Source organism: Callospermophilus lateralis, chromosome 2, assembly GCF_048772815.1.
Source record: "Callospermophilus lateralis isolate mCalLat2 chromosome 2, mCalLat2.hap1, whole genome shotgun sequence".
Classification (NCBI taxonomy): domain Eukaryota; kingdom Metazoa; phylum Chordata; class Mammalia; order Rodentia; family Sciuridae; genus Callospermophilus; species Callospermophilus lateralis.
The window spans coordinates 172,044,445-172,066,294 of record NC_135306.1 but is presented as its reverse complement, the minus strand read 5'-3'; the positions used below and the strand labels follow the sequence as shown (position 1 = coordinate 172,066,294).

The window sequence follows — 21,850 nt, the reverse complement described above, 5'->3', positions numbered from 1 at the left end:
TGTATGAATGTGGGATGAGATAAGTGTTTTGATTTGGTTTAAGAGAATAAGCTTTATAGGAAGAAGTTACATCACTTTTGATTTATTAGTACAACATTTGTCTTTAGAAATTGAGGAACTGTGTTTTGCAAATATGATGCAAAATGTGCATCTACTCTGTTTCTAGCCTATTTTTTATGTACTTATTTATGTATAAGGGATTGAACCCAGGGTGTCTTAACCACTGAGTCACATCCCCAGCCATATATATATATATATATATATATATATACACATATTTATTTATTTATTTTGAGACAGGGTCTTGCAACATTGAGTAGAGCCTTGCTAAGCTGCTGAGGCTGCCTTGGCACTTGTGATCCTCCTGCATTAGCCTCCTGAGCCACTGGGACTTCAGGCATGCCCACAACCAGCTTCTTGCCTTTTTTTTTTTTTTTTTTTTAAAGAGAGAGAGAAGTAGAGAGAGAGATAGAGAGAGAGAGAATTTTAATATTTATTTTTTAGTTATTGGCGGGCACAACATCTTTGTTTGTATGTGGTGCTGAGGATCGAACCCGGGCCACACCCATGCCAGGCGAGCACGCTACCGCTTGAGACACATCCCCAGCCCCAGCTTCTTGCCTTTTTAAATGGTGATGATTCTTTTGATTAAGAAACCTGATTTCTGAGAGGACTTCTTTTACTGCAGTCCACTGTGGAACCTACATTTAAAGAGAAAAGGAAAAATCAATGACTTTACTTACTAGTCCAATCCACTTAAATAGCACTGGTCTTCTATTGCTCGCTTTAAATATCTAAAATTAATAGCAGCATACCAGGCATAGAGACAGTAATTATGTTTCCAGTGAATAACTTTAAGTCCAAATTAGGTTATGGATTTAAATTTAAAGAATGGAACGCAATTTATTCCATAGAAAAACTCAATTTATATATTACTGATTTTATTGAATGGTTCGTTTGATGAATATTGTCTTTTTTTATTGTTTGGGCTTGGAGTGGAAAACCAGGTGCAGATTCTAGCTCTGTACCTAACGGCACAACAACCTATATCACACTGAGCCATCATTTCCTGCTCTAAGCCTCACTTAGCTCCTTTGTAAAAACTTATCATATGGGTTGGGTCACTTCTTATTTTCCTTCATGAATTAAATTATTATTTTGTGATGGATTACACAGGAACATGGCTTCCATTGGAACAAGAAAACAACTACAAGTCATTTTGATTGAAGAGTCAGATTAGAGGAGTAATGGATAGGGGCCCTATGATTTCTACCAAAATGCTTGCTGAATATCTTTTCAATGATTTGCTCATAACTTCTTGCCCAGCAATGGTCACCAGATTATCATGGGTTAGTTCAATTAGTAAGTCCAAATAGAATAGTGTAAAAATATGAATTTTTTTTTTTGTAACAGACTTTGAGGAAATTAAAACTCCCTAATTACAGCTTCAGGTATAATTTAAGTCTATTATTTATTTAGATTCAGTGCAGGAGATGAAATTTATTATAGGGCTCTGACTCTAAGAAACATTGTGTGTTCACCTAAAGATCTATCTTACTTTATTTTATCCCCAAAGATATTGTTTTATTTTTAATGATACAAATGGTACTTTATTTGGCATAACATTAATCTGAGCAAACACTTGGTGCTAGGATCCTTAAGCCTCTTATCTTGTTTGGATCACTTTTTCTGTCAAATGTTTCCTTTATAAACAGAAGTAATTGTTGTTTCTCCTGTCCATTTTTTTTTCAATACTGATTCCTAGAGCTGCCTATTCTGAAAATTGAATGTGGTGCCAGGCCTACTGTTGCATATTCTATAAAGAAGATTTCAACACTGAGAATTTTTCTTCCTTAATAAGAACAAAGTTATTTCCATTTTCGAACTGGATTTTGTCTTCGTGTGTACTCACTCTTCTCCCCACCCATCTCAGCCTCTCTCTCTCTGTGAAAAGTATATTTTTAACTTTTGGTTTCTCTTACTTGGAGTTAAATAGGGAAAAAAGCAGGGAGAGAGGTAATTGAAAGACAAAGTGTGAGCTCTGGATGTGAGGAAGGGACTGCTTTGGAGGCAAATGATTTCTGAGGTGACCAACAGGGCTGAGGGGTCTGGGAATTAGAGGTCTGATGAGCTGTGGGTGAGGGCTTCTGCCCACGTTTCCTGTGCGGAGGCGCTTGGGGTTGGGTAAAGGGCATTAACAACTGAGAGAAAAATACAGTTCTACTGACCACCTAATACTTAGTCAGGTGTAACAGTTGGAACACATTATTAGTTAAGAATTCTTTATCTGTGATAAAATATAGTGGTCCTTCCTCTGTTAGATCATGAAGTATCTCCAGAATACGCTCCTGATCTCTGTGTGTACCAGAAAGAAACTAGTGCATATTTTAAACAAAATGTGTTGTAAACTACTCAGTATTAAGTACACAGTAAAATGCTCCTCTCTCTCTTTCTCTTTCCTTCACGGTACTGGTGATTGAACCCAGGGTGTTGTTCATGCTAGGCAAGTGCTCTACCACTAAGCCACATTCCCTAGCTCAGTAAAATACTATAAATGAGAAAATGATATTAGAATATAGATCACAAAATACAGAAGGGCAAGTAAAAAAAAAAATCACAATCAGAATCAATGACCTTTTTTTTTTTCTCAGTTTTTCTTTGAAATACACTTCAGATTTCTCTCACTTTTTCTTTCCCGAGTGACTAACACATTGGTAAACACTTCAAAACCTTATCATGAATGGAAAACCCCAACAGACTGCAAGACAGAATGAACTTGCAAATGTGTGACCAGAGTTTTTAAACATATTATTGCATTGTGGATGAAATCCACTAGTGTTCCTAGTTGTTATGGATTAACTTGTTGTAATGGAGATATAATTAGCCTAAGGTAAAAGCCGGCTTTAAGTTTTGGTTCTCACTAAGAACAAATTATGACATAACTCTTTCGTTTTTATTATACTTGAAAAATAAATGTTTCTGACACATAGTATCTGTTTCATAATTTTGTCTCACTTATTGTCCTAGCAATACATATTCTATTTGGGATATTCATTTATTAATGGGGCTAATACTTGTTCTAAACAACAGCTGCAAAACATTAATCCTTTCAAATGAAATGAGAAAACTTTGAGGACCTAAAATATTTGAATATCTGATGGGATTCTTATAGAAAGTGTACTCTTATCTTTTTTAAAAACAACATTATCACAATCTTGACAATGAAGCATATTTTCATTATACTAAAAATTACTGCTAATTATTAAGAATACACTGAAGAGCAGTGATATAATAAGATTAAGAAGAAATAATTTGTCAATGAATAAGCACTTTATCACTATGGTCATAAATATATGACATGTCATTTATGATATATGAAGAAATGATCATCGAAACAAACGTGGTAATAAAAAATGCTGGGTGGAAGTTGACATAAATTGTGTTTTGGGAGGAAAGTCTACAGTTCTGCCAACATGTACAATTATTGAATATATCCTGTACTTTTTGTGGCAACTGCTAAATCAACAAAAGTGCACATTGCTAGGACAATAAATGAGACAAAGTGTTTTTGATCATTAATGAAGTCTTCAAAGTTAAAGTTGATCTTAAAAATTGGGTCGTCCAACACAAAAGATATGACAGGTCTCAGGTTGAAATTTCTGTGTTAAATGTTGTGACTTCAAAAATTGGCAGATGATAGAGTTGGAATATTCTATGACACCCAAAGTCCCCTCCATTAAAAAGACTTGTGGAACCAACCTAGATGCCCTTCAATAGATGATTGGATAAAAAATGTAGCATTTATGCACAATGGAATATTACTCAGCACTAAAAAACAACAAGATCATGGCATTTGCAGGGAAATGGATGGCATTAGAATAGATTATGCTAAGTGAAGTTAGCCAATCCCTAAGAAACAAATGTCGAATGTCTTCTCTGATACAAGACGGGTGAATCAAAATGGGATAGGGGGGAAGAGCATGAGAAGAAGTTTACCACTAAATAGGGAAGAGAGGTGGGAGGGAAAAAGAGGGAGAAAGGGAATTGCACAGAACATGGAAGGAGACCCTCATTGTTATACAGATTACATGTATGGTGTTGTGAGGAGGGAAAAAAAGTGTGTCACATTAGATTGGGTAGAGAGAAGTGATGGGAGGGGAGGGGAGGGGAAGGGGAAATAGGAAGGGCAGCAGAATAAAATAGACATTATTATTGCTGTATATATATATATAAATGACTGTGTGATCAATGTGATTCTGCAACCTGTACAATCAGAAAAATGAGAAATTATACCCCATTTGATTCAAATGAATGAATTGTCAAGATCATTGTACTGTCATGTGTAGCTAATAATATATATATATATATATATATATATATATATATATATATTTTTTTTTTTTTTTTTTTTTCCTTGACAGAAAATGATAAAAAAAGACTTGTTTCCCAATGTGGTGCTATTAAAAGGTGGTAAAACATTCAGGAAGTGGGCTCTGTGAGAGACCTTAGGTCATCGTGTGTGTTATCTCCAAGGTATTATGAATCCCAGCACCTTTTCCTTCCTCTGTTTTACTTTTACTTCCTGGTCATGAGGTAAGCAGTTTTGCTCTACTATACACTCCCATCAAGATGTGCTACCTTACATAGGATCAAAGTAACAGAGCCAAAAATCATGGGCTGGAATTACAAAACTGTTATTCAAATATAAAAATTTATCTTTACAAGCTGATCACCTTGGGTATTTTGTTATATGATGAAAAACTTACTAATATAGTATAGACGACTGATCATTGGCTCCACTTCTTTTTGACTTCTCAAACAGGCAGTTCCTATCATACTACATAGTTTTTATGTTTTGTCCTCTTTATGTTTCAAAATCTATAGACAACTGCTGTGTCATCATATTGGTGCTGAATGCAATAAATACACATACAATGATAAATAAGGGAACCATTGCCCAGGAGTTTATGATTCTACATTAGCCATTGAATGGGTGAACTTAGTGCTTAGTTTGGTTTGGTTTGACTCACATTTTCATTCAAAAATAAACTCTTTAAGAAACAGCAGAAATTGCTTCAAACAGATTACTTGTATTTCCAGCATTATTGGCTCATCTTTCTGTTGTTATTTTATTTAAATTATTAACTAGTTAGTCCTTATTATTAGAAATGAAATAACTGGAATTAAATCTCAGAATCTCTTGTTACTGTGATACGAATTTCAAACAGTAAAAAACCAACAAAAATGAAGTGAATAATTTCTTTAATCTTTTAAACATCATTTTCCAAGATATTCTCCTTATTAACAAAAATGTTGTTTAGTTGCTGATTGTTCAAGTGCTTCAAGATGGAATCTTCTTGTTCTGATATATGCATTCTTTTTTTCCCCATATCCTACCTAGTCCCCTATACATAGAAAAGGATATTTAGCTTTCATATCTGTCAGTCTGTTTCCCACTGTTCTTAATGACATGCATCTGTGATGTTCACAATAGTATAATAAAGACAGCTGCTACTGTTGGACAACTTAATCTATTAAATTTTCGCCTTGAGATTCTTGTGTCAATTATCAGTCCCCTAAAAAGAATGTTTGTCAAATGTCAAGTTCTTTCTTTATTGTTTGGTAAATAGAAGTTTGACCAGAGCACCTGGCATTTCTAGCCTTGCCAGACCCCTTATTTATCCTACAGAGAGTATGAAAACAGCATGTTACCGAAAGCTTGGTCCTTGCCCTAAATGCTAATCCAATAACAAGGACACGGTTTTGAAAATAAGGAAAAAGAAGTTTTGTTGCTTTGCTGGCAAAGGAGAAACACAGAGGACTCCTGTCCCAGAAGCTGTGATTCAGCCCATTAGGGAGAACAGAGGGTTTTTAAAGAAGCTATTCAAAAACTACATTCCAGATGTTCCCGGTGGGGGAATTGTGATCCTCTTGTTAATTTGAGAGAAGGAGAAGAGAAAAAAATATGTTCATTCTGAGATAAGCTTCAGTGGCAGAGCAGCAAGGGCTATATTTAAAGCATGATGTGGACCATTGTTGCAAGAATGTCCTCATAGCCAGACCCAGCAGAGAGCAAATGACAGGGGTAGACAGTTACAGTCCCATGACTTTCAGGTGTAGAGATAAAAATTCTCAACCAATAAGCTGCACTTTTTGAGATTGTTTTCCAAACAATAGTAGGTGGTAAAAGTGTGTGGAATTGTGTTTATCTTTTAATTGTTCATAATGCTTTCCATTAGTGTGTATATTTAACTCATAGAATAAGGAGAAACTAACAACTTTAAAGAAGTTCAAACCTTCAGTGTCTTTGAGCTGTCTAAATGTAAGAGATCATCTTATTAATAAAATTAAATAATAAAAATATCATTGATATGAACCTGTATTAGTTTGGAAACATTTCATGATATCCCAGAATTTTAAATTATGACTTTTTATTTCTTTTTCTTTTTCTTTTTTTTTTTTTTTTTGTAGTGCTAGAAATCAAACCCAGGGCCTCAGGCATACATGGGAAGCACTGTACCACTGAGCCACATGTTCAGTCCTTATGTGATGTTTTCAGATAACTTGGCAAAGCTAATTTTCTTATTATTGTCATTGAAGATTCTGGGCAGCATGAGGTTAAATATTGATGAAATTCACCCAGAAAATAAAGCTAGAGTTCTTCAAATTTCTAGCTCTATTCAACCTTTAGAGTACTCCTATTTTCTTGATAAAAACCTACACATATTGTTTTTGATCCATCATATGTTGACACAAACAAATACACACCAGCGCCCACACATATACCCTGTCATTAAACTGATTTTGTGTGTGTGTGTGTGTGTGTGTGTGTGTGGTACTGGGGATTGAAACATGAGGTGCTCTGTGACTGAGCTACATCCCCAGATCTTCTCATATAACTATTTATTCATTTTTATTTTGAGTCATGGTCTCATTAAATTATTGATGGTCTTGCTTAGTTGCGAAGGCTGAACCCAACCTTGAGATCTTCCTTCCTCAGCTTCCTGAGTTTCTGGGACTACAGGTGTACGCCACCAGTTTTTTAAAGTGATTTTTAAAAAAATTACATTTCTTTTTTCCCAAATTACTTGCATTTCGCTTTCTTATTTTTTACTTTCTTGAGAATATATATTTTTATACGAACACTGATACAATATTACTTTTGTACCTATAAATATTACCAATAGTTCATCAGCTTGTTGAGATATATAATACAAAGAAAAGAAAATAATATGAATTAAAGTAACAATATCTAAAAGTATTGAGTTTCTTTGCTTCTTACAAAGAAGTTTATAAATTTTATCACATCTAATTCTCCTGACAGCTTTGTGAGGTAGAATTTATTGCTTGCATTTTACCAATCAGGAAAATACAGCTTGGAGAATTTATGATTAATCACAGATCTTACTTCTGTCTAGTGGTAATAACCAGAAACCAGTGTTTTAGAAACTAAAGTCTGAGCAATTTTCAGGGTTCTTGCTTTTTGCTCCCTCAATATCTTAATGGGTTTGCTCTTCTCTTCAAAAACAGTTCTTGTGTAATTTGTATTTACATGCTTGAATTTAGTTAGTAAAACATGAAAAATCCAGAATACTACAGTATAATAAAATGATATAAATCTATCACAAGCCTCTTCTCTAAGCCATTTCACTATTAAATACCACATACCTTATATCCTATAATCTCCCATGATCTGGTTTCTATAAACAGCACGGACATGTTGACATAGTGTAACCTTTCTGTTAACTGAGAACAGTTAGTTACCAAAATATTCAGCACACTGATGCACTGTTGTTTAAAGACCCATTTCATCAACAATGCCTTGCATTGTCTGACATTGAAACAAAGTATATTGGTTTTCCTCTTATGAACCATGACTTTGTCTTCTGATTGCAAATATTTGTATTGGAAACAGCCCAACTTCATTTGAGTATCAACTGGGTAAAAGAAAGTGATTACTCAGTAGAATCATATGTTCTAGGAGCAAAATATCTTTGGTACTAGAAAGATGTTAAGCAAATCCAAACTTGAAGAAAGTTATATTCTTTCAAAATCATTTGTTTGTCTTTGTTTTTATAATTTTTTTAATATTTTTTTTTTAGGTGTAGATGGATGTAACACAATGCCTTTATTTTTATATGGTGCTGAGGATCGAACCCGGGTCCTGCCCATGTGAGGGGAGCACTCTTCCACTGAGCCACAATCCCAGCCTCTTGTGTTTGTCTTTTCAAATAACTTGAAACAAATTCACCACCTTAGTGATGTTCTCCACCACTCAGAGCCAAGGTCCCTTTGTTGTGGCATTATCCTTTGTCTACTTTCTAATTTGTTGTTTTTTTTTCAATGTATATAGACTGCTTATAAAATGTCACATCAGCTACTCTATTATAGATTTTGGAGTAAAAATTGTGTGTTTGTGAGGGAGAGACAGAAACAGAGAAAAAAAAAGTAATACCCAGGTTAATTTTATCTGGAGTACTGGACTTGCAATCAGAATATTGCTTAATTCTGAAAGGTTGGGTTTGCTTGTGGTAAAAGTTGACTTTAGAAAATGAAAGACTATTTAAGAACTATGCCTTTCTATAATAGCTCTGGAATGATGTACTTTTCATGCATATCATACCAATGTTAATTACCAATTCCATGTCATTTTTCTCCCATACTGTGGAATAAAGAAACCAATGTTCCTCCATATAGTGAAAAACCTCCTGTCTATTCATAGCTTATTTCACTTCTGACATCTGGTGTCTTAATTATGCCAAATTTATTAATTTCATGTTGCTGACTTAAAAAACAATCTTTTAAAACTGATTCCATAAAATTAAAAAAATGCTTAGGAATTTTATAAACCAATCCACTTAAATATCTGCTAACAAGTCACTAGTGATGACCTTTATAAAATTCAAGAATATAACTATTAAATGTATTTATTTGCCAGACATGGTGGGATATATCTGTGAGTCTATTTGTCCTCCATTTAAATTTTAGTATTTTTTAAATAATATCACTATTTGGGAGTACAAAACCTTGACTCTGCTCTGAAATTAAGTCAAATACAATGTAAGGAAAATATCTGAAAATAGAACAATTTTCCCCAAAATAAGTGTTTCTATTTTAAAAGGAACATTTTTCTTGGTACTGATAACTGCTGAAACACAAATGTGCTTCAAATAATTGTGGTTTATAGTTAGGCTGCATTTTTGAAGCCAGAGTTTCTTTAATGATACTTGGGAGGATTTGCAAACAATCATTTTGACTAATGGGAGTCAGGAGTTCCTTAAATTCCCATCCATTAGTGAGGGTAAATAAAAAAACAAAACAAGAGCTTGTCTCTTCTTTGAAAGTTGTGCTAGCAGGTTCTGGGAGCATAAGCATATCTACCTTTCCCTTGTTGGATGCTGTCTTTCCAACCTCCAATAGGAGACATGACATAGAGGAGCTTCCCAAAGGTACAGTGAAGATAGGAGAAATAAGCCTTTGGAAAGGATATGGTAATGTATTAAGACTGGTCGAAACTGTAACAGGAATGCAGGCAGTACAAATAAAATAGATAAGGTTGGTATAGGCTAAGGGAAGGCTTCCTGTTCTATATATTTATGTCTCAGTGTCTCTAAAGAGAAATATTTTCCTCAAAGGATAGAGGCATCACCCACTTTGAAGATAATTATTTTATTACTAGAGGCACTATGAATCATTGTTACCATCTTCATCATTATCTTCATCATGATTGTCACCTACCTATGTTACAGTTTAGGCACTGTTCTGAGCACTTCACCTGTACTCATTCATTCAACAGTCATAACATTCCTATAAGATACCAAAAAAAAAATGTTTAGCTTCTTATTACTGAAGAAGAACTGAGAGACAAAAAAAGGGAACTAACATTTCAAAAACTTTCATAGATTGTAATTATTGTGTTCAGAATTGAAGACTGTGATGACTCAAGAGTTTTAACAACCAAACTCTCTTGTTTCCCTGTAGTAACTATAGAATCAACTAGAAGAAGGTTAAAGTATCAAATTAATTTAGGGACCGTGGTCAGATAAGAAACACATTCAGTTCCCTCATTCACAAAATTGAGTTAATAATAATATGACTGGAGTTGTGGTGCATACCTATAATTCCAGATACTGGTTAGGCTAAAGCAGGAGGATTACAAGTTTGAGACCAAACTCAGCAATGTAGTGAAACCCTGTCTTAAGGAAAACATAAAAAATGACTGTGAATATATCTCAGTGGTAGAACACTACTGTGTTCAACCTCCAGTATTGTAAAAAAATAATTAAATGAATAAAATATGTACTATAAGTGTGGTTGTAAATAAAATTATTGTGCAAAATGCTTCCCAAAACATCTGAGAGAATTAACTTTAAGAAATCATTGCACTATTGTCATGTATGGAAGAAATAAATGAATAAATAGAAAAAAAGAAATCAAATTAATTAATTTAATAATAGTGTATGCAAGTGTGTGTATCTGTGGGGGGTTGTGTAGGGGGCGGAGAATAGTATGAAGGACAGAATTAATCAAATTTGATATTACCTTAGAGATTAATTTATGCACTCTGAAAATCTTATTGATTGATCAACAGTAAAGAAGATTTTCAACTGAAGTGCTTAATTAAATTTAGCTAGTGGGATAAACAATGCCAGGAGACATAAAAAAATAAGGTGATTAAGAGTTCAGATATGTGTTTTTTTTGTTTTTTTGGGTTTTTTGGTGCCGGGGATTAAACCCAGGGCCTTCTGCATGCAAGACAAGCACTCTACCAACTGAGCAATAATCATCCTTCAGACCCCCAACTGCCTCTTTTTGGTCTTACTTCCCATTTCTTGTTCTGCCTCTTAGCTTTATTTCCAGTTGCTGGAAAGGAATGTTATACCTAATACATACAGATCCTGGGAAGCAATGAGAAGTTCAGTTTCTTCCCCAGCCCCTCTCCACAAACACACTTGAGTCCAGAAGCTGAGCAATGCAGAGATGCCCCTTAGGCAGACACGAGGGGAATGTTTTCCGGATATTGTTGTAAAAGAGGGTTGCGGTATTCTCCTGTCAATAAAACCTAGGGGACAACCACCATTGCTGGTGTTACATTTTATCATTCACAATGTTTGTCCTGCACTGTCAATTTGACAAAGAGTACAAAACCAATCACATCGGTGACATTACGTGACCATCAAAAACTGCTGCGTGGTTCAATCTTAGGACAAGTTCAGGCAGAGGATTTACTAATTTACTACTCAGCACAAATGGGCACATATTCTACCTTCTCATTTTCCTTTAAACTCATCACTAACTCTGAGAAAGTTAACAGGCATTTTTTTCTTTTTTTTTTTTTTTCCATTTACTGTATTCTTATATATCCCCTTGATCTTGATGGGACTACAGAGTGTCCAAAATTTTTGTGCCACTATATCCTTGAAAGGTCTTTAAAAATCATATAATTTTCCCAAATAATACATGTTGAACACTACTAAAATATAAGAAAATTAATTGGTCTTTCCAAACAATTTCCTTCAGAAAATTTCTGTTTTCATCTTTGTTTTGTCAGAAATTCCTTCCTCTGATTCTTCCTTAAAGTGTTACCATGCCAGTAGCATTTATTTTTAGTTAAGCATATTTTGTGATTGTAATTTTACTTCCAAACACTTTACCTAAAGACATTGATCTTCTGTATATGTACAACTCTCCAAATTGATCTCATCTATAATTAACAGGCTAAATTGATCTACCTAAGTTCTTTGTTAGTTGATCTCTCTAGGTTCTAGATCATGAATAAGTTAGTTGGTTAGTTTTTTTCAGTCTGATGCTTAAATGCAAGTTCTCTGAAAAGAATTTCCTTTATAAACCTATTTCTCTCCAGAATTTTTCATAACAAAGGAAAATATTGACCTACAGAAGCAATGTAAAACTTATCAAATAAAATATGCACTGGCCAGAGGCTTTTTAGAAATATATTGTCTTAATAACAGCCGATGGATGAATAAATCATGTCTCTGCCTTGGGAGAAGAGCTGTCTGCTTTCTATGTTCTGTGCTTTCCAATTTCATTGACAGATAAAAAAACATAATTTATTCAGAGCTTCTAGTTGTGGTTTGCTTATTTAAAATATTAGTTAGATGTTGTTGTTGTTGTTATTTGAATTATGATCTAAAAACTATGTATAGTGGGCTGAACTGTATTTCTCAAAAATTCTTTGGTTTAATCCTGTAATTGTCAGCTTTTAAATATTGGAACAAAGTACCTAAGAAAGACAACTTAAAGGGAGAAAGATTAATTTTGGCTCATGGTTTCAGAAATTTCAGTTCAAGGTTGATTGACTCCATTTCTTTAGGCCTGACTTAAGGCAGACCATCATGGCAGAAAGGTGCAGTGGGAGAAGGCTGTCAGTTCATGGCAGCCAGGAAGTGGAGAGAGAGAGACAGTGAGGAAGGGGCTGGGAGCAAAATATCTTCCCCCAGGCCACCACCCCAGTGACTTACTTCCTCTAACTAGGCCCCATGGCCTATAGTTTCCACCATCTTCCAATAATGCCGTTGACTATGAATCCCTCAATGGATTAATCCATTAACAAGTCAGAACCTTCATGATCTAATTACTTCTCAAAATTTCCACCTCTGAACACTGCTGAATTGGGGAACAAGCCTTCAACACATAAGTCTTTGAGGGATAATTCATGTCCAAACTATAACCAACCCTTACCCTCAATATGACTATATATGGAAATGAAGCTTTCATGGAAGGTAAAATGAGTTCATAAGGTCAGTCTATAATTCAATAGAACTGGAAGAAGATGAAGAGTTACCAGGAATGCCTACACACAGAAAATAGGCTATGTGAGGATATAGTCAAAATGTGAATATCTTGGGCTGGGGATGTGGCTCAAGCGGTAATGCGCTCACCTGGCATGCATGGGGCGCTTGGTTGGATCCTCAGCACCACATACAAATAAAATAAAAATGTTGTGTCCACCGAAAACTGAAAAATAAATATTAAAAAAAATTTTCTCTCTCTTCTCTCCCTTTCTCTCTCTCTCTTTAAAAAAAAAAATGTGAATATCTGTTAGTAAGGAAGAGAACTCTGCTGACAAGTTGATCTGGGAATCTCAGTCACCAGAACTAGAAGAATATAAATTATTCCATTTTGACTATTTCTTATACCTCCCTGTCTGTAGTATTTTATTATGACATCCCCAGCTGACTAATATACTATATCAAGAAGTGCAGATTCCATGTGGATGTAGTGGAAAAAATAGCCCAAACTCAGACTCGATGTCTGCTACTACAAATTCATATTGCAGAACATATCTGTGACCTCCAAGGGTGTGAGATCTCTGCCTAACATCAAGCAATCAATTCTGCAGCAGGCATCAGCTAGGCACCCTCTAATATAACTTGTTTCTGAAACTGTGTAACTGAGAGATAGTGCCAGGTCCTACAGGATGAGGAATCAGTCCCCAAGACTGATATCTTCCTCAGATGCCAATTGCCAGCCCCGCCTTGTTCCATCTGTGCTTCTGACTGACCAGCTATGAATTGGAGTTTCTATGTCTCCATCTTGGGTCCAATTAATTCGTTTGAGTGGTTCACAGTCCTCAAGAAAACACATTTACTGGCTTATTATAAATGTATGACAAATGATATAGAAGAAGACATGCATTGAGGTATGGGAGAAGGGGCAAGAAACTTCCATGCCCTTTTCTGGGGCAACAGGTCCAGGAACCTCCATTTGTTCAGCCATCCAGAAGCCCTTTGAACATTCTTCCTCTGTATTTGTATGTAGACTTCATCACCTGTCTAATGCAGATAGACTGGGTGGTGACACCTAGCAAGTCCTGTCCAGTTTTTGTTGGCTGGCCTGTTCAAGGACAATTAATCTCTTCTTAAATGATGTCTTATTATCGACTATCAGACAAGGTAGATCAGAGAATTTCTTTATGGTAAAGTTTAAGGTAGGAGGAATATTGACGTTTCTATGACCCAACTTGGGGAAGATGAAACTTAACTTCTATGACTTGCTTTCAAAGGGAGTTATGATCCAGGAACAATGAACATAAAAACAAAATGCAAATACCACAGCATAACAGATACATTATTTCTTTTGATCTTTACGATGATGCCATAGAAGATCTGATTACTACAAGCTTTTTGTGAAGGAGACTTAGAAGTGTTTAGTGTCTGGAGCATTCCCAGGACTGTCCTGAGTGGGATCTCTATGGCAGAAGCATCATGGTCAACTGGACCTCTATGATCCTGCACGGAGCATGTTGTGGGCCCAGCTGCCTTCAGAGCCAACCCGGCCACAGGCTGTGGGCATAAGCCCTGCCTCCTGCTGATGCCAGCTGCCCTTTGCTGCTGCTGCTTGCCCTGTGGATCTGCACCAGGAACATGGCCCTATGGGCAGAGGCAGCTACATGAAGGTGCTGCTGTGAAATACCCGTGGTAGTATGTCATCAGAAAACTGAACCTGCAAAACTCCTCTGGCTGAGAGTGGTGAGCTGCTGAAGACGAAGCTCACCTCTTTCCTCATTGAAGTACCCCAACGTTGGCACTTAAGAGGAGTCAGGGATGGTCTGCTCTACATTGCCATGGACTTCTGTAAAGGAGGTATCGGTTTTAGAAGTTTGATAAGTAGAAAGAGAAACTGCTGCCTGAGAGTCAGATGGTAGAATGATTTGTACAGAGTGCCATGGATTTGCAGTATTTACATGAGAAGCATCCCCCATGGAGATATGAAAGCTCAAAATGTCTTTCTAACAAGAATAAAATCATCAAAGTGGCTGATCTAGGAATTGCCTGAGTGTGACATGGCAAGCACCCTCATTGGCACAACCTATTACATGAGATGCAAATTATTCTCAAATAGACCCTACAACTATAATATAAGTCTGATGTTTGGGCTTTGGGATGCTATGTCTATGAAACGGTCACCCTGAAGCATGCTTTTAATGCAAAAAAAAAAAAAAAAAAAAACATGGATTCTTACTTTATTGGATTATTGAGGGAAAGCTGCCACCAATGCCAAGATTTTATAGAGTTTATAGCCCAGGGCTGGCTGAACTGATAAGAACAATGCTAAGCAAAAGGCCTGAAGAAAGACTCTGCGTGAAGAGCATCCTGAGGCAGCTTTATAGCAAATGCCAAATCTCCTTGTTTTTGGAAGCCACAAATTCAAAAATAGCACTAAAAATGGTGGCTCTACATCCAAGCCTCTTGCTACCATGGTTTTAAGAAAGGCAGGATTCAATCATGAAGTAATCCATTCCCAACCACATTCTGCTGAGGGTTCCAAGACATGTAATGAGTGAAGATAAATATTTGTCCCAGGAGAAGCCAATAGTCATTGGTCCCTTGAAATCACTTGCTGATCTGAAAGTTTACACTGGCAAACTGGGCATGAGCAATACTGCTGAGTCACTAGCCACCAATAAGTAGGGTAAGTATTGATATCTTTCCCTGCAGAAAGAAGGCACATCATGAATGACGGCCCAGTTCAGAATCAACCGAGACACTTAGAAGCCTGTAGTGAGCATGAAGGCAAATGCCACATTTCTCAAGTGAAGGGAGAGAGTCTACAGGATGACACCAAGTTCAGTTCCCATCCTGAAAACCTGATTCCCACATGGTTCTCTACTAGTAGCAGTGAGGTTGACAGTGAACCAGTGAAGTTGTTGTTGTCCCCAAACAAAGACCAAAAGCCAAAGGACCGGGATGGATTTGATGGTGAATGTAATATACAAAACAGGGCACAACCAACCCTGGTTTATAACCATACAATCTGCATCTGAACCTTTTCTGACTTGACAGAAATGGCAGAAAGCAGAGATTTTTGGTACTGGGAATTGAACTCAGGGGCACTCGACCACTGAGCCACACCCCTAGCCCTATTTTGTATTTTATTTAGAGACAGGGTCTCACTGAGTTGCTTAGTGCCTCACCATTGCTGAGGCTGGCTTTGAACTCACAATCCTCCTGTCTCAGCTTCCTGAGCCCTTGGGATTACAGGCCTGTGCCATTGCACCCAGTAGCAGAGATCTCTTTGCATTTCAACAGGTACCTCTCAATTTTTGCCTTCTCATCCTACTATTGGAAAAGTGGCTATCATATCTGTACATCAAAATGCTGGAAAACAAAGAAGAAGGATCACTGTCAGGCAAGGTGGTGCATGCCAGTAATCCCAGCAGTTTGGGAGACTGAGGCAGGAAGATGGCAAATTCAAAGCCAGACTTAACAAATTTGTGAGGCCCTAAGCAACTCAGTCTCTAAATAAAAACAAAAAAGGGTTTGGGATGTGGCTCAATGGTTAAGTGTCCCTGGAATCAATCTTCAGTATCAAAAAAAAAAAAAAAAAAAAGATGATCACTGGGTCTGGGAGCAGGTCAAGGAGCAGTGAGATGATGTCAGCAAAGAACCAATCATTATTCGCCAGAGACAGGAGGCGACCACAGCAGTCCCAGGAGATGTCCAGTTCAGGACCTTCAGTGAGAACTTTTCTGAGTATGGCAGAGCCAGTCTGTCCCTGACTACAGCATCACTCAGGAAAGGAAATTGATTCCTTGCCTGTCTGAGGGTGAGTGAAATTCTACAAACTCAACTGGTAAGTCAGATGGGGATTCTGGGAAAAGGAAAAGTCATGCAAATGAATGAATGACTTGGTACAATTGATGAAGGCGATCTTTAAACTGGGCTCTAAAGTAAGCTCTGAAGATCTCTCATTATCAAATCCAGTGTCAGAATTCAAACTTAAACAGAAATATCAGAAAACACTGGTACTTCATGGAGAAGTTGCACAGGAGACAGAACTCCACTGTAAAGAGCTGCTTTCAGCTATCATGCCAGGTTCTGAAAAGATCAGGAGAATAATCAAAGTCTTAAAGAGTGGATATCATCAGAGGCTTGGCGGCTTAGCTTTTAGAGCAGGTAAAGAGGATGATGAATTGGAGAGAAAGGTAGATATATGAAAGTATATGGATGAAAAATGTATAATGTACAGTGTGAAAGTTCTCCAGTTGAAATTTTTTTAAGAAAATGTGAATTTTTGAGAGTTTGTTATTATTTGAAAGATCTCAAGACCTATTTTCAAAGGTTTTTTGGCTTTAAAAACAAACTATAATAAACAATTGTTTTATATCTCTTTGTATTTTATTAATGAAAAAAATTGGACAGAACAGAATAATATCATGAAGTTCAAAAAAGAATAAAACTTTGGCTTTCATATTCCTTTTATGAGAAAGAATGTTATGTTTTTGGTTACTGTTTACTGAGACTTATACAACTTAAATTTTGAATCTAGAACTTTATTTTATTAAGGTGTTAATTAGTTTAAAAAAAGGGACATAAAACATTGCATTGGAAATTTTGTATTGTACTATAGTGATAAAAGCAAAGGAGAAATTAATGACATTATATGTCCAGTGATAATATCTGCTGTTGTTAATAACTTTAGGGAGTAATTGGCAGATTACAGTAGATTTAAAAACTAGGAATTTGTAGAGTTTGAGCAACTAGATCCCATTTTTTTACTTTATTTATTTTGAAATATTTATTTTCAGTTGTAGTTGGACCCAATACCTTGATTTTATTTATTTATTTTTATGTGGTGCTGAGGATCAAACCCAGGGCCTCACAAGTGCTAGGTTAGCAATCTACCTCTGAGCCACAACCCCAGCCCTAGATTCCATTTTTATATTCTAACGGATGTTCAAAGTTTTTGTTTAATATGTGCCTCATTTTGGGTATACAAGAATTGAATCTTAAGTATTTTGGCTTTGTAAAGCATTATGTTTTCACATACTAGTTTTGCTAAATTTATTTCTCCATCAATGAAAACATCTCTTAATTACTTTCCTAATTAAGTAATTTGTAAATAAAGTCCAAGCCTTTTTTATTATACTGGATATGTGTAATGTTGAAGCCAGAATTAGATATGCAGTCAGTATAAATAGTTAGACTGAGTCAGATCAGATCAAGGAGGCCAATTTTGAATGAGTCAGCAAGTTGGAGACTGTCCCCTGAAGGACTGAACTGTTAATTCCTTCAGAGTCCTTCCTCCACCCTTATCAAGAACCTTCCCCTGCTCCAACATGTTGCCAAGGTAACCTGTCCAGGAATTGCCCCCCCCACCCAGAGCCATAAGGTTGTTAATTAATGTGTCCTGTGCTGCTCTGTCCCCCTTCAGCCCACCTGTTTCCCACCTTTTGGCCACCCCACCAAGCTTTCCTGGACATAGTGAAACATGCAGAAAGGAGAAAGATAAGAGGAAGAGGGCAAGAGAACCAAGCAAGACTAGGAAATATATAAAGGGCAGAAAACCTTACTTCTTGGGATGCCAGGATACCAGCTATGGCCCCTTCTCTCTCCTGGGAGAAGTCTATGTTACCCATTTTTGAATAAATCCTGCTTTATATGCTTTCCTTGGGGTGCTTCTCTTATGTTCAAACTTCAACATGTGAGGAAGTAGAACTCATCACCTATAACAGACGGTATCAATGTTTGTCTCTGGAAGAAGTTTCTCTTTAATTATATAATGATGTTGGTTATCTTTCCACGTTTTAAATGTAGGATTTTATATCACATTTTTTATTAGTTGTTCTAGTAAATAGTTTTGTAAAACAGAAGTTTTGATTATTTAATAAAAAAGAGAGAAAATGTTTAGTGTCCCAGTGTTGCAAAACTATGGTGGAATAAATCTAGACAACTGTTACAGAATCTTCCACCACTACACAAGAGGAAGGTCAAAAACAAAACAAACTACACAAGAGGAAGGTCAAAAACAAAAACAAACAGGGAGTTGTAAAAGTTGTTAATTAATGCACTCTGAACCCCCTTCCTGCCTGGATCACTCCACCTTGGCCTCTCCAGCCCATCTACTTCTGGCCATGCCACCTGGAGCATCTCCTGGACCAAGTCACATATGCAGGAAGGAGAGGGATAAGAGGGAAGAGGGCAGAAGAGCAAAGAAAATCCAGGATAGACAAAAGACACAGAACACTCTCGCTTCTTGGGATACCAGGATACCAACTATGGCCCCCTTCTCCCTCCCAGGAGAAGTCTGTTTTACCCCTTTTTAAGTAAACCCTGCTTGCCTTGGCATGCTTCTCTAATGGTTTACTTCAACATCTGAGAAAGTAGAACTCACCACTGATAACGGAGGTATCACCCTCAAGTCAACTACATTTTAAAGAGGTTTAGTAAGGGTCCTCTCTTTTTAACACATTTACTTTAGAAACTTGCAGTTTGGGGAAATCATTGTCGGCTCCTTTGAAATCTATGCAAATCAACCTCTTGTTAGTTTTACAGTCAACAAAATGTCTTTTTTTGATTGCTGGGAATCATCCCTTTAAAGCAAATGTGATCATCAAAATAAAGATTGCTCCTATCTACTATTTTTGTGGGAAAGTAAGAATCACAACTTGAATGGGCACAAATTATAGCAAATACAGATGACCTAATCACAGAAAAAAATTATTGCAAACTCAGCAATAATTCAATGTGCTCTCCAGGTCCCATTGGCTAACCTCACTAAAATCATTCAGTACTTTTTTGCTAACTCACCCTAGTGCTTCCCAGTTCTTTCAGCAAAGTTCAGACTTTCTTCCCTTTTGCAATAGACATGAATAAAGTTGTCTGTGTCTAACTTCTTTTAGTGCAATTTTTCCTTTGACAGAATTTAAAGCAGCCAGAAATAAAATGCCCAGAAAAATCATATCAGCAAAGTAACTTTTTTACAATATGTGAAGAGTATAGTAACACAATGGAGAAATTTTGGGATGTAAAAACCTGGAGATTTATATTCAGAGGCTGTCAGAAGTAACTGATCAGATATTTGGGTCATTTAAAAGTAGAGCAGGAAGCAACCAGCTTCCAAAATATGTATCCCTGCTTTCTTTCCCCCACAGGTAAGACCTGAGGCAAGGATTTAACTACAAGTAGTTTGTTTAGAAAGTGAAAGAAACACCAGTGGCAGATGAGTGAGACTAGGAGAAAAGGCAGCCAAGAAAGATTACCTCTTCAATTCACCCAATACCGTGAGTGACAGGAAGTTATTCCTCATGGGAAACTCTAGCGCATTACAGGAATTGTGAGGACCTCGAGTATTTGTCAGTCAGCTTCTTTTAAATTTTGAGAGTGAAGGGCATTAATCTCCAGTTCTTATTTCCTGCAAGGTAAGCAGGCAAAGACTTCTTGAGGGAGGAACACATAAGGGAGGCAAAGTGGAAAAGATAAAGGTGCTGGCCTTTGGAGGAGCTTACTGTAAAATTGCAATCATGTTAGATTATGAGTGTGACATCAATAGGGTCAACTACACTGTGTTAGTAGTGTTGTTTGTAGAAAAGGATCCCAGGGTAAAAACATTTTGGAGGGAAGTTTAAATAATCAAACATAAATTGGCTTCTTTATTTCCTGATATCTCGGATACTTTAGGATATAAATATAAATGTACATATTTAGGCTATGGATATGAATATCTAGCTTTAAAATGGGAATATTATATTAAAATATTTAAACTGTTTAGGTTAGTATACATTGTAGAACTAATAATGCCGTTTAACACATTTTAAGAATCACAGTCTAATGCATTTGGCAAATAGTAAAAGTAGTTAAATTAGATCCACATTGGTATTATCTAAAAGTATAGCAATGTCGCCAGAGGAAGTCTGTATGTCTCATATTCACTAGAAAGTCACTAAAATATTACCATGTGCTCTCATAGTTCTTACGATTAGTGGTGTAGTCTACTTGACTTTCATCTGCTTATTTCTGTTGGTGCTGAGGATGGAACTCAAGGCTGGGTACATGCTCTACTACTAAATTACGTTCCTAAACTCTGCTTGATTTCTAATGTGGAAAAATTTAGTGCTCACAATAACTATAAACTTGTATATGGTATCATTACTTATTTGATAAAATTGAGGTTACCAAAGTTTAATAAGCTTTTTTTTCTCCTCCAGGAACAGCTACTATGTAAATGGCAGAATGAGAACTCAAACTCCAAGTCCAGACTTTCAATTCTACTATTAAATTCTCCTCTACAGTGATAGGAATTATAATGTAAAATTCATATTTGATAAACCTGAGATAATTTGAAGTTCTTATTTAGAATTACTGTAGAATAGGCATTTCAAATATTAATCTGCTTAGTTCATACATTGGCTTGGAATTCAACAGTATTTAACAAGTGAGTTTTTTTTTTTTTCTCCCACTATTTCTCTCCACAATTCAGTAGGAAGTTGAAAATCTTCAGTTGCTGAACAACTAAGGACATACATCTTAGTTACCAACACTACGTTCAAATTTCAGCTGTTGCTTACAGTCTTGACAATATTAGAGGTAATAAATCTTTTTTTTTTCTGTTTTTTGCCAAGAAAGATTTAATTTCTTTTTATTGATTTATTTTAATTTTATTTATTTAACATATACACACATTGCTACATACATACACATGCATTCAGGCATGCATCATTTATATATGCATTTTTATTATGTGTGTGTACCCATATGTATGCACATTCACACACATAAAATACATATTTTCTTGCATAAGTAATGTAGTTGATTTTTCTATAAAATGAGGATAGGCAAACCTTACTCCACAAGTACATGGTGGTAGAAAAAGACTAGAAAAATTTTGACAACAAGTTTTCATTTTAGCATCTTATTCCTTTCGCAGACTCTGACCTAAACTTGCCCCCGCCAGATTCTAAGAACATCTTTTCCTCCTTCTCCACACTTCATTGTGTACTTTAGTGCAAATTATTTCCCTTTGCTTTCAGCACAGGTGAGTTTTTTATTTTGTTCTTGTTGTTGTTAATTTTATTTTGTTTTATTTGTAGAAGTAGCTTAAGATCCAG

General features: G+C 36.1%; 2 pseudogenes; both read left to right on the top strand.

Annotated features, from left to right (window-relative positions):
* The first annotated feature begins 13,889 nt into the window (after nucleotides 1-13,889).
* LOC143389807 (serine/threonine-protein kinase Nek4 pseudogene) lies at nucleotides 13,890-15,787 on the top strand (annotated as a pseudogene).
* Nucleotides 15,788-16,354: 567 nt separating this feature from the next.
* LOC143389796 (serine/threonine-protein kinase Nek4 pseudogene) lies at nucleotides 16,355-17,041 on the top strand (annotated as a pseudogene).
* The last annotated feature ends 4,809 nt before the right edge of the window (nucleotides 17,042-21,850 follow it).